This window comes from Phyllostomus discolor, chromosome 13, assembly GCF_004126475.2.
Source record: "Phyllostomus discolor isolate MPI-MPIP mPhyDis1 chromosome 13, mPhyDis1.pri.v3, whole genome shotgun sequence".
Taxonomy (NCBI): Eukaryota; Metazoa; Chordata; class Mammalia; order Chiroptera; family Phyllostomidae; genus Phyllostomus; species Phyllostomus discolor.
In genome coordinates, this window is record NC_040915.2 from 35,302,102 (window position 1) to 35,316,065 (window position 13,964).

Consider the following 13,964-nt stretch of genomic DNA (forward strand, 5'->3'; position numbering starts at 1 on the left):
AAGGAGAAACAAATGAAAAAAAACCTATCCTAAAATTAATCCTTCTGGACCCTTCTATAAGAGCGAACCCAGAACAGACGGCCCCCTTAGGAGCCATGGGAGGGGCACTCTGACAAGGAGAGAGTGTCTGTCTGTGCTCCGGATGCAACTACAGGTGCCTCTCCCGCGGTCTGGTGGCTCGGGGAGTCCTCCGACCCACTCCCTCTGTCTCCCTCCAGAACCGACGCTCGCCGGGTACCCGGGAGCTGCCGCTGAGCTCAGTTAATGGCCTGGATGCTTCCCAGGGGCTTCAGGAACGGAAGCGGCCTTTTAACCATGATTTTTGGCCTTCACGAGGCTGTTCAGAAGAACAAATGGTGCCGGCCTGGCTCTGAGAGCCTCTGCTCGCTGCACTCCTGAGCTGTCTCGTTTCGCTGATGGGGGCTGGCGCTGTCATCGACGCAGCGAGTTGTAGCGGCGGTGGGACCGTTGGTTCACCTGTCTTTCCGACGAGCATCAGGATGATTTCCTGGTAGGGGTCTGCTGCCGAGCAGATGTTTGCAGCCCCCCTTCGGGTCGCCGGGACAGGGCCTTCGGTAGGATGGGGGGGTGGTTATGTAATCATATCTCCTTCTGGTTTTGATTAAAAAATGACACATGCATATCTATGTACACGTGTCCACGCTAATGGGGACGTGATCCTGGAGACACCAGCACGTGATGAGGATAGAAAGAGGGGGCCCCCACGGCAAGGGTCTCCCTCCCAGCCTCACATTCCACAAGCAAAAAGATGGGGGTGTCTCTTTTTCAAAAAAAATGGAGATGTTTCTGACCTTTCAAGGCCACACACGTGTGGTGAGCACGGCAAGAGGCAGCCTTGGCCCTGGGCGGCCGTGTGGCAGACTCTAGTGCCCTCTGCTGTCACTTGGGAGACAAAGGCTTCGGCAGGGAGCCAGCCACGTCTCCTGCAAAGGGGGAAAATGGCCTTCTCTCGGCTGCTCAGAGTTTCTGCCTGAATCTGGTTGTGTGTCAAGACAGAACTGGGGGTGGAAGCCCAGTGTCCCCGGTGGAGGCATCAGCCTCTGTGCTCACCCCCCAGACGGAACTGAGCTGTCTGCAAGACCAAAGCAAACAGGCAGAGATGCCGGGATCCCCAGGGATGGAAACAGCCCCATCTCCTTTGGGAGAGGCCAGCCAGGGAGCACCACCAGCCCGATCAGACACAGCCCCCAAGCCGTTGTGTCCTGGTGGTTATGTTTTGCATTTCGAAATTTGCTTTAATTTTACTTTTTCATCCATATCTAGTGAGGAAAGGGCTCGGAGCCGGCCCGGAGCAGGTCACGGGCACTGGATGCATCCGTCCCCCTCTGCCCGTGCCTCTCTGCCACACCTGGCTGCAGCCCGACGTGGAGTGTTCCTTTGCTCTGGAAGAGGGAAGGATATTTGCCCATTAATTTCAACTCCGGCGCTCCAAGCCCCATATAAGGCGCAGTTAATATAACCTCACTGCCGACGACACTCGGAGGAGCGGGGAGACAATTTGCGGGGGGAAAGGAAGAGGAGGCGGCGCACATTCACCGGGAGTGTTAATATTTACTGGTTGCCGCGCGCGGTGGCTGGGAGGCTGCTGGTCGCTAAGTGGGGATTACATCTTCAATTAAGTGGTGGTGGCGGGGGAGTCAGTGATGCTTCACAGAGGGAAACTGCCGAAATCATACTTTAAGGAGAATCATTTTTTTTTAAAAGCTACACACACACAAAAAATTGAAATAAAAGCCCGAGGGAAAAAAATAGAGGGAACATTTCTGTTTAGGGAATCCTAATATTTTGGCTGAACACATTATGTAAAATTAAATACTATTTTAAACCAAGGAGATATAATATCTAATTAAGTTTTTGTGGTTGATGGGCTTGGAGAGGATTGTGAATGTTGCATCCATTGAACGGAAAGAAGCAGAAAAATTAAATAACGCTGTTCTGGAGCGACTTTCACCCAGACGCACCAGCAGACCCCCATCCGCGTGTGCTCGGCCCCCCACCTAGAACCCACGGAAGACGTGAGAGAGAAAATGAGAATGCGTGGGAGGAGCTCATTGAGGCACATAACGATGACCCCAGGGAGCGAGGATCCAGCGTTAGCCTCATGTCCAAGCCTCGACCATGGGCTCTGGCCGTAGGCTCCTGGGGGCCAGGGGACGCTTGTCCAGGGTCATCCGGGGTACCCTGGAGTGGAAGAAGAGACAGCACCACCTTCTTCCAGCCGCCACAGGAGCAGCTCCTGCCCCTGATGCTCTCGGCTCCACAGCAGGGAGAACGTCAGACTTTGGGATGCGCAGCTTCGGTCGCAGGTCGGGATTACCGGGGAGCCCTAAGGAGTGTCGGGAAGGGCTATCGGGAAGCTGAGAAGAACTTCAGTGTAAGCTGTGCAGACACCAGAGATGGGAAATTCGTTTCTCAAGGGTGTTGGCTTCTAAGACTCATTATGACATGAAGGCATTTCCGAATGACTCTATAAAAAGTATTTTGAAAGAGAGGAAATAAAGAGATTAAGTATGTGATTTTTTTTCCAAATTTACCTACGAATTCCAAGAGGCAACCTAGACAAAGACCATACCCCACATACAAAGACCGAATATTTCCATCAGATTCCATTAGGGTTCCCTTTGAACTCACTGCCACAGATGGGCCATGGAGAAACGAACTCCCCATGTAAAAGAAGTTGAAACTTTTGTTCCTGAGATAAATTAAGCAGGATCGCACTTAATAGTGGGGAAAAAAAGAAAGAGAACTCTCAGGACATTTTCATATTGAGTTGAAAAGGGATTTGGTCAGGAGGCTATTTGAAAATAGAATATTCAAATTATAATTGGGCAATCAGGAGGTAGTTTAAATAATTGAAAATGAAGAATGAGCTGCAAGAAGTCACTCTTTGGTGGTCGTCCTTGTTTCAATTGCCACCAGCCAGAAGGAAGTTTTAAAAATAGATCGCCTGGGCAGGGCAAGTGTCTCTGGCTGGCTCTTGCAGGCAGGATTCTAGAAATCCCCATCATTTAACAAATTGCACCATTAAAAGTCATAATAGGTCTAAAAGCCATCCTTCAAAGAACTTACTAAGTAATTTGACCTACATTATCATCTTGTTAAATTCATTTGATATCATGAGACAGTTAGTGAAATATGCATAGTCCATTATATTAAAGAGAAAAGTACCCTTTCAATTGGTATCTGATGTGCACTTTGTGATCCCGGCTATTAGTTGTCTGTGCAACTCCTAGACATGATTCGATTTGATTTTATTGCTATTATATCATTTTACTTCGTAACACAGGGGTGGGGATTACAGGCCTGCCACCGCTTACCAGGACATTTAACGAAGGATGTTTTATTTATTAGCATGAAGAGACATAGTGGACCGCCGGGTGATTAACGTGACGGCGTGGCTGCCGTACTTGTCAAAAACATAGCTCTAATTCAATAGCGAGGCGACAGCCAGTCTCCGAGTGGGTGGACGCCGCAGCAAACTGACTTTGAGAGCAGGACATGGACATGGCCCACTTAAAAGGATCTTTGTGAATTTCTAGAGGAGCGCGCTATCGAGAACAAACAGTAGCAGCAACAGCAAGCCCGCGGAGTGGTTGCTCCGTGATTGCTCCGTGGTAAGTCTGCTTCCTACCCGCCACCAGCCCCTGCATGGTATCTCTTGCATCCCTCCCATCCCAGATCAATAACACAGAACGATGTTGAATGCTACTAATCTATGCGGGAAACGCGAGACATGTTCATAAGGAGGAAACTGAGAAGAGAATTCCACACAGGAGCAAAGGAAGAAAAGGACTCGTGTTGCAGGAGCGCCTGCTGCGTGCCCGGCTCTGTGGTGTTGTGCACGCCCTGGCGGGCTCTCTTGTTTAATCTTCCACAAAGCTCCAAAGTGGAGGAAGAGACACATGGGTGTGTCGTTTTTGAGCAGCATACGCTTTCTCCTTGGTCCTTTGTTTTCCGAGGGCTTGTGCCCCTGAACCCTCCAAGGAGGCTTCGGCATCAGCCCCACCTTGCACCTGGGTGGCAGGAAAAAGCCGCTAATACCTGGCGTGGACAAGCACCACTACCCCGAGTGGACAAACGCGTTGACGGCAGTGACTGTCCATATTTTACCAACCGTTACCTCTTGCTCAGAGAACACTTAGCCGGGGATTTTACTCTGTGTGTAGTAAGGCATAAAATACATCCTTCCCCAAACACCAGCTCTTTGCTCATTGTTGCGAATGTAAAGAAATCTTAGCATAGCGTGAGCTACACCACACAAATCATCCCATTGTCCTTTAATGTTTGTTCACTGTATTATTTGTATTTCAGGGGAAATCTAGGGCTATTTCAAGATAAAATATCACGGAGTTTGATGTATTTTAGGCTACAAGCCAAGGTGTGGCACAGACCCCGTGTCGATTATTGTCATGTGCCGAAAGCTGGGACGGACCCAGTACCTGTAACCCTCGCGAGCAGTCTAGTTTCCCAGCGCCCCCTGCTGTTAGTAAGTAACTGTGTCCCCCTTCTAACTCAGCCGGGAGAGGACCCCAGTCTTCAGGGAGGGCTTCTCTCAGGTCAGGGTCAGGTCCGCAGCCTCGGGGTTCGGAACTTGAATACTGACGCGAACCCCACTCCTGGCAGGCTCTGGGAACCCACGTGCCCCGGCTGAACTCTCCAGAATTCTCTCTCCATCCTCATCCTCTCCGTGGGGGTCTGGGGCTCCTACCTCCCACCCACTGCCTCTGGCCAGGGACCACCCCTCCCCCTGTCGCTCCGCCCCCAAACGGAGCAGCTGGCTCTGATTTCTTTCTCTCCCTCACCTGGCACGCAGCAGGCCCTTCGTAAATACCTGCTGAGTGAATGGGATGAACAAGGAAGCAGAGACGGGAAGCGGGACCCCAGGGTGTTCGTGTACCGTGAACGACAGAAAAGCATCTGTGAAAGCAAAGACCAGGCCTGCATGTCGTTTCCAGGTAGGCAGCCCCACCTGGAGGGAGAGACCGGGGCCGGTGTATGCATCTCTGCTGGCCAGCCCTCACCGCGGCGGGACAGCATCCCTGTGGGGCCCGCAGCCGCCACCGGGCAGGGCAGGGAACACAGGGCCGGTCTCAGGTGTCCCCGTCATGAGCACATTCCCTCCCTGCTCTCTGAAGCCGCATGCTGGTTAGCTCCTGGCAACGGACCTGGGTGGCCACTAAGTGGATGGGCCCTCTCATGGCATGTGTCCCGCCTCCAAGGAACCCATCTGGGATGGAACCTGTGGAGTCTTACTGCAGTCACTTGCTCAGGGTAACGTCTTCCTTGTTCTGCGAGACCCTCCTGGGGCCCCCCGGGCTGCCGATCTCCAGCAGTGAAACTGGCTAATCGAAATCGGGCATGCTTGCAATTCCAAGTATTTTCTAAATTCTCTGGGGCCAGTTTAAACGGACATCCTTTGATTGAAAGTATGTATGCTCATCATATCCATGTTGGTAACACATCGTGCATAAAATTAGCATCAGGTTGATTTCTAGGAACATTTTGATGTTTTGGTTTTAAAGACAGAGTTCATTTTTAGAGCAGTTTCAGGTTTACAGCCACATCCAATAAAGAATACAAAGATTTCCCATGTGCCCCCAACCCTCACACATGCTCAGCTCCCCTTGTTATCAACGCCCCCGGCCAGAGTGGGACATTTCTTACAGTCAGTGGACCAGAGTGAGACATTTCTTACAGTCAGTGGACCAGAGTGACATCACGGTCACTCGGAGTCCGTAGTTTAGGTTCAAGTTCCCTGCTGGTGTTTCTCGAGTCTCTGAGTTTGGCAGACGTGTGACGTGCCCACCGTCGTAGTGCCGTACAGAGGAGTCCGTGGCACTGCCCCCAGAATCCTCTGTGCTCTGCCTCTGTCTCTCTCCCTGCCCGCGACCCTCGGCAACCACAGACCTTTTCATCTGGGGTTAATTTCTAGTCTCTTCTGTGTCCATGTGCGTGTATCAATATTTTAATAAAACTGGGCACCTAGTGTGTGCACAGTTTTATTTTCTGTTTCAGCTTTCCTTTTAAACTTTTAAAAGTTCTCATTATGGAAGTTCTCCACCATCCCTAGAAAGAAGAGAGAAAACTGCAATGAAGCTCCAGGTGTCTGACCCCTGGCTTCAACTGTGTTTCCATTCTCTTCCTCCACTGCCCTTTTTTTTTTTTTTTTTTTTGCCGAGGTATCTTGAAACAGATCCAAAGCATCACGTCATTTAACTCACAATGCGGACACAGGTATGAATGCAGATGGCCTTTTTCATTTAGCATGCCATCACGAATATTTTCCATGTTATTTACTCTGGTTTGAAACATTATTTTTAACAACTGCCAAAGATCGTCACTGTATGTATTACAGATCTTCGCATGCATTGCTGACTATTTCCTTGACATACGGCTCGGGAAGTGAGCAACAGGATCAAAAGGTAAGAATTCTAAAGACAGCCCTGACTGGCGTGGCTCAGTGGGTTGAGCGCCGTCCTGCAAACCAAACAATTCCTGGTCAGGGAACGTGCCTAGGTTGTGGGCCAGGCTCCCGGTTGGGGACCGCTCTCTGTGGTTTCGGAGACTGTAGCCCCGAGACAGCAAGCTCTGAAAGGGACTAGTGAGTCTCCCTGGAAAACCAGGTAATGCAGGTGGCAGGCGTCACCTGACTCTGACACCCAGGGTTCCCATGGGAATCAGGTCTGAAATGTACAGTGTATCCTTGGAAGCTTGCTCTGCCTAGCTTGCACAGCTCTGTTGATATAAACCAGATGTTTAAGTTCAAGGCAGAAGGAGGAAACTCCTCATCTCATGAAAACCCTCTTAGAGAGCACCTGGCGCCAGCATGACTCACAGACCCTGACCTGAGGCAGATCTCCGTGTTCCTTCCATTGTTATCTATAAATGATGCCTGTTTTTGAATGACTGTGGCCTTTTGACATTGACTGATGGGCTATGAGGAATGCTGTGTACCCCTACACATACCGTTCCCAATAGGAGCTGTTTGGGAGAAGGGCTCAGGGCATTCTCCACTAGAGGGTGTCGCCACCCCCTTTTCCACCGGAACAACAAGATCGTGTTCGAGACAATTTGTTCTCATCCACAGTGGCCAGGAGAGCTCTGCGGGACAAAGTCTCTCCCACAGGTCCCCGGCGGGAGCTTGTAGGAGGCAACTGATCGAAGTTTCTCTCCCTCTCTCCCTCCCTTCCTTTCTCTCTAAAAATAAGTAAACCTTTTTTTAAAAATTCTAAAGACACAAGAGACGTCATATTGATTGCATCCCTATATATCCCAGTCAGTGAACCCTCATGGACTCTGGGTATTACCAATTATATACATTAAGGTTCCATTGCAGATTACAGCATCCACTCCAGCTGGAAGCAGAAGCCTTCTTACAAGTTTTAAAGAAATCATCGGCCCTGGCTGGTGTGGCTCAGTGGGTTGAGTGCCAGCCTGCGATCCAAAGGGTTGCCAGTTTGATTCCCAGTTAAGGCACCTGCCTGGGTTGCAGACCAGGTCCCCAGTTGGGGGCGTGCAAGAAGCAACTTACCTCTCACACATCGATGTTTCTCTCCCTCTCTTTCTCTCTCCCTTCCCCTGTCCTTTCCCTCTCTCTGAAAATAAATAAATAAAATCTTAAAAAAAAAAAAAAGAAAATCAGAATGGAAGAGCTGATTGAGCTCCCAGGAATGGATCACAGAACGACACTGCAGAGCGGGCTCCCCCAGGAGCTGCCCCAGCTGCCCCGGCCCACCTATGAAGGGGAGCTGGGAAGTGGAAAGCTGTCATCACAATCGTGGGGTCTAGGTTCACAGCGCCTTTGTCATGATTCATGGTATGGAACCGGGTGCCTATGAATGCCAGGGAAACTCCAGCCCCCTCTGGGACCTTGCTTGCTGGCAAAAGCAGCAGAATTATGGCTTGTGTCATGTAACACCAATTTTTATTGTCCAAACTGCAAATGGGCACATTGCTAGAGTGACCACACATGATGGTCTGATTATATACCCCTAACTGGGCAGGTCATGCAGGTAGTCACATCCCAGGCCCGGGGCCTCCTCAGCAAAGGTCAGTCTTTACCCTCGGCGAGCTCCATCCACTGCTCTCACGCAGGTAGGGCCACGTGCCTTTGAAAGGTCAGAGTCATTCTCCTTGCTGGACCCTCTGAAGGCGCCGGAGCAGGAGACCACAGAAGCCCTCACCGTCCGTCCCCTGGTGCCTGCACCCCCTCTCCACGAGCTGTGGATGTTCATCAGTCCCCGCACCTGCCAGTGTGCAAGGAGCGCGTGCTCCTCTTTTGCTTTGTATCCAACCCCAGAGATGTCCCCGGGGTGCTGTCCCCCGCCTCCTCCACCCACCGCCCGTGGACTTCCGGTCCCTCCCTCCCCTTCTCTCCTGTGACTCTGAGTGTATCAGCCATGAGCCGCAAAACCGCCATTCTCCTCTGCCCCGGGGGTCTTGCTTCTGGGCACATCCTCAGAATTATGGCTCAAATGAACTCTTATAAACGTTTCCTCTAGGCAGCACGTTTTTCGTCGACCCCTCAGACCCAACTACAGGAGCAGGGGCTGCAGCTCCTCCCGTGCCTTTTCCCGAGTAGGTCCCTTCGGTGGGAACCGCTGAGTGTCCACCCTCCTGGAGACTCGCTGCTTCGGACCTACGGTGTGGCACACCAGAAGTGTGAGATGCTAGTGTTCTCCCCACGTCCTCTCCGTCTTTGCTACCATTCGGGGCACACCAGCTCCCTGGCCATGTTTTCCTCCAAGAGCCAGCACCTGCACCTCTTTGTCCAAGGGCTGCCCCCAGCTGCTGGCACCACTGTGCCTTGGACGCCAAAGGCCAAAGTGCTTGGGATGACACTGCCTCCTCCTCTCCTCCACCCTGACTCCCAGCCCTTAACCCATCACTGAAGGGCATGGGGGGACAATTGCTCAAGCTTCCTGGTCCCCGTCAGGACAGTGTAAGTCTTGTCCACAGCGTCCAGAGCTCCCCTGGGGAACTGAGGCAAAGTCACCTCCACGGACTTCACCGGACCTCACTCACTGGGCTTCAGAACCTTCTCCTCCCACTTCCCACACCCCACCCCCCTGCCTGCTTTTTCTGGGTGTACTTCCTAGTTGTCTCAGGACCCACTCCTAGGACCCGCCTATACTATCAGAAGGTTGAAATAGTTTTGAATAAGCTGATCTGTGATACTGTCCACCCTCATGGTACATACTGATTTCTTATGGCTCCCACACTTTAGTGCCCTGATTCTTATTACCTACCTGAATAATCCCTAATTAAAATTTTGAGAGTAAAAAGTTTCTAAGTACATTATTATTCTCCCTGCTCACTCATTCTACTTAAACCACCCTCCCTAAAAGAAGACACATTAAAAAAAATTTTTTTTTAGTTTTATTGATTGATTGATTTGAGAGAGATTTGTTGTTCTGCTTATTTATGCATTCATTGGTTGGTGATGTGCCCTGACCTGGGATCGATCCCATGACCTTGGTGTATCAGGATGATGCTCTAACCAACTGAGCTACCCAGCCAGGGCAGAAGATACATTTGTAAAGAGGCAATATTCTTAAAAGAGGGTTAGCTTGTAAATGTCATTATTGATTCTTCTAATTGTTGTCATATGGTAAGCCAGAAAAAATTATCAGACCTGGGAAACAGAGAATTCAAATAGCACAAGGCACTTTGGTACAATTTTAATGTAGGGGCATTAGTACTTCTTGCCTCTTTCTCCCTCTCTCCCTCCCTTCCTTCCTTCCTTCCCTCTTTCCTTCCTTCCTTCCTTCCTTCCATCCTCCCTTATCTATGGGTTAGAGGAGCACCCTAAATAAAGTCATTTTCTACCGTCAAAGAACTCACTGTAAGAAGACAGCCGTGTAAATGCAACGAGACACGACACAGTTCAATAGCAGGAGTCAACGGAAGGAAAGTCCCTTTTTTTAACTCGCTGAACCCTCAACTGCAACACAACCTCTCCATCCCAAAGGAAGTGGGTTCAGCACCTGCTGAAACCCATAGTATGACATCTGTCCCTTAGTTGTCACCCCCGCCAAAGGTGGCCCTTATAGGTTCTCTCACTGAACGGGACTCTCCTCTCTAAAAGTGGAAGTGGGAAGCAAGTGCACGATGAGAAAATAAGTTCACAATATCCGGTAATAGACGAGGAGAGAGGAGGATGGCAGTTTAGGATAATGCCTGCATCTAGCCTCCGGTTTCATACTGTACGGTGTTGTGGCGGGTGTTTTTATCAATGAAATACAGTTCGACAAAATATAGAAACAAAAGCAATCCAAATCTTGACAGTGTCCAGGTGACATAGTGGGAAGTACTTTTGTTAATTCAAAGAAAAATTTTTCAATATCTTCTTTGGGCAGGGGCACTGGGAATGTGGAAGGGGGATGGGGAGAGGCAGTGAGTACGGAGAACTCTGTATGTGCATCCCTACCACGTGCATTTATATAAAGTTGTCTGCCTTTGTTTCTCACAGCTGAACATGGAAGTATGTGCTCAGCTAAGTGGGCCCCTTCCCTCAATGAAGAGGATAGTTTGGTGGGTAATGATGATCTGTCAGAAGCTCAAGAGGTAAATGCACGGGCTCAGGAAGCAAGCGGAGATCTGACTCCCCCTTTTACTAACCTGTTTAATTCTACTTTTACACCTGCAACATGGAGATTATTATTGGGTTGAATTGTGTCCTTTGAATTCCTTTGTTGAAGTCTTCATCCCTGGTACTTCAGAGCATGGCTGATTTGGGAATAGGGTAGTTGCAGATGTAATTGGTTAATGTAAAATAAGATAATCATAGAGTAGGGTGGGCCCCTAGTCTGACACAACTGAGGTCATTAAAATGGGGGGAATTCAGATGCAGATGCGCACACAGGGAGAATGCCACAAGAAGATGAAGGGAGAGAGCAGGGTGATGCTTCTAAACGCCAAGGGTCCTGCCCTGTCAGCGCCTTGGTCTCCGACTCCCCTTCCCCAGGCCTGGGAGGCAGGGAATTTCTGTGGCCGGAGCCACCCAGTGCGAGGATCCAGTGGTGCTTTGTCACGGAAACCCTTGCAGACCAGTACAGACATTCAAAGAGTGACCAGCCCCACGTTACGCATGGACAACATAACCGTCCTGGGGTTGGCAGCAGGGAAGAATGAACTTACATCACTTTGGTAAAGAATATCTTTGACTATCTACTTGAGGGCCGAGGGGGGAAATTGAGCACAAATTTTGACGTGGCTGAGTTCAGGGCTAGGGCAGGGATAGTACAAGATGCAGGCGAACTAGAAAGCAGGAACTCTGCACACACACACACACACACACACACACACACAAAAGGATGGAATAAGTTCAAACTCCCATCCCATTCCAAAGGATGGAATAAGTCTGGAGCCCATTGGAGGAGGCTTCAATAATCTATGTGAGCAAGAGATTTAATATTAAAAGTATTAGCTTACAACTGATAGAATAAAATAAGAATCATGAATTCCTACTGATACAAATAAATAACTACAGAGACAAGAAGGACAAGCTCTTTTTTACAGTAGAATTTCAACTAGTAAATGAAAATAGAATAACCTTATTTTGGCAAACACTCGGGCAATCACTTTTAGGGAAGAGTCATGAACAGAAGCTAGAACGAGTGGGTAAAATACCATGAGAAATGGGACACTGATTTAGTCTCAAAGATGAAGGAACCCGGTAGACATCACCTTAAGCAAGCGATAAAAGTGCGCGCCCTCAGAAACGGGACAAACATCGTGTCCCCCCCAACGTGTCGTGCTGAGGAGGACATGGCACTGCTTCTTTGGTAGTCCCAACAGAAGCACATAAGTTGGATTTAGCCATGAGGAAACCTCAGCCAAACCCCAAATGAAGACCACTGCTCTCCAAGATCACCAGCCAGTTACCTTCACAAATTGTCAAGGACACAGGAGACAAAGGATGGAGAAACAGCTCCAGACGAAAGGAGGCGAAGCAGACGGGACAGCTAAACGCAGGGAAAAGGGCTGTTAGTGGGGCAGCTGGGGGGACTTGAATGAGGCCTATGGATTAGATCATGGCATGGCATCAGTGTTCATTTCCTGGCTTTGATCGCTGTGCTGTGATTATGTAGGATGTCAACGTCTGAGGAACCTGGGTAAAAGATACACAAACGTTCTTGGTTCTATTTCTGCAATTTATTTACATCTGGAAAACAGAAATCATCAGCCTTTGTCGTCCGGGGTTGCCTCACTCCGGCAGGCAAAATCTTCTTGGCAAGGTCTCGTAAGACTTCTGTACCTGGCTGCTTCGGATGTGCCGAGTTCCGGAGGTGCAAACCAAGCCCACCACGGCTCGCTTTGCTTTCCCAGCTGAGAGTCGGGCAGCCGTCTGTGGCCCCACCTAAGCTCCAGGGGACACAGGTCAACCTTTCCAGAACTCTCTCACCACCTTTTGCTCCCGTTCATGGTAGCACTGAGGCTAGTGGAGGTAAGGGTAGGGAACAGCCTTCACTCCCAGGCCAACAATGCCTTCCAAAGAAACCTCTTCTCTTCTCTCTTGGTTGAGTCGCTTCATTGCTTTTCTCTAACCAGAGTCTACAGGACTGGTGTAGCTACCTCCCTGTAAGTTATGTATGGGTGGTGCACTTTGCCATCTGATTTGAGGCTGAAACCGGAGCCTGAGAAAATGCCTAAAATGCCAATTAGCACCTTGTAACACCTGCACCTGAAAACGCTCTCAAACATGTTTCCAATGACAAGGAAATGGTAGCATTCCCTATCAACCCTTTCTTTGGTTTTGCTTGAAGAGACTCAGTGGCACCCTTGTAAGGGATTGGTCCGAACATTACTGGAGGTCAATGAGCTGGGCAGCTGCCAGCCAGCTGCCTCGTGTTTAGGGACACTAAATGGTGAATTTCAGCAAGACTGACATAGAACAGCATCATATATAAGGAAGCATCTTTGCAATCAAATAATTTACCTAAAAGAGGAGGTTCTCTATAAGATAGCAATAATACCCAAATGTATTGGCAGTCTTTTGTTCAAGTCAGAGCTACACGTTGGTTTCTTTTGTGCTTCAGGAAAGGGCATTCTTTTCACCCCATTTATTCCTTGCTACCTACTGTCTGATGGCAGTAATCTTAGCGACACTTCCTCTCAAAGATCTTCAACGGCTGTTCACCAACTATAGACATCTTTAATCTGGCATTTAAGGGCCTTCCATGTTTCAGGTCTAGTTTTATTTTCACAATTTTTTAAACTCGAATTTGCTGTAACTTGCTAGTCCCCTGCCCACCTTGCGATTTCCTTCATGTATTTGCTTGTATCCTTTCCTTTGCTTAGAACACAGTTCCCCTCCATGGATGCCTCAGGAGTCAGTTTGAATCCTACCTCCTCTGAAAGACCTATTTGTTCATAGCTGTTGAAGGTGGGTGATTGGCAGAGGGGTGTTCATCATAATATTCTTTCTATTTTTGTCCATGCTTGAATATTTCCATCACAACGTGCATTACCGGTAACAAATGAAGAAATGAGTAAAGCCTAGACTTTAAAAAATAGTCTGTGTTCATGAGATGGACTGTTACACAACTCCTCAAAAGAATGCGGTGGGCCTCCACGTCATATCGTGGGAAGATAACTAAACCACGTGACATTAGGAAGGGAAGTTGCAGAACAACTGTTATCATCTGAATGTTTGTGTACCACGCCCCCCCCCTTCCCATCTGAGATCCTAACCCCCAAAAGTGACGGTATTGGCAGGTGGAGCCTATGAGAGGTGATGAGGCCAAGAGGGCGGAGTCCTCAGGCCTGGGATGAGTGCTCACAAGAAAGAGACCCCATAGATTAGATTCCCTTCCGCCGTTGGAGGACACAACCATGTGTGCGGCCTGGAAGACAGCCCTCCCCTGACCGGGGAGTCTGGTCTCAGACTCCCAACCTCCAAAACTGGGGAAATAAATTTCTGTGGCTGATAAGCTACCTAG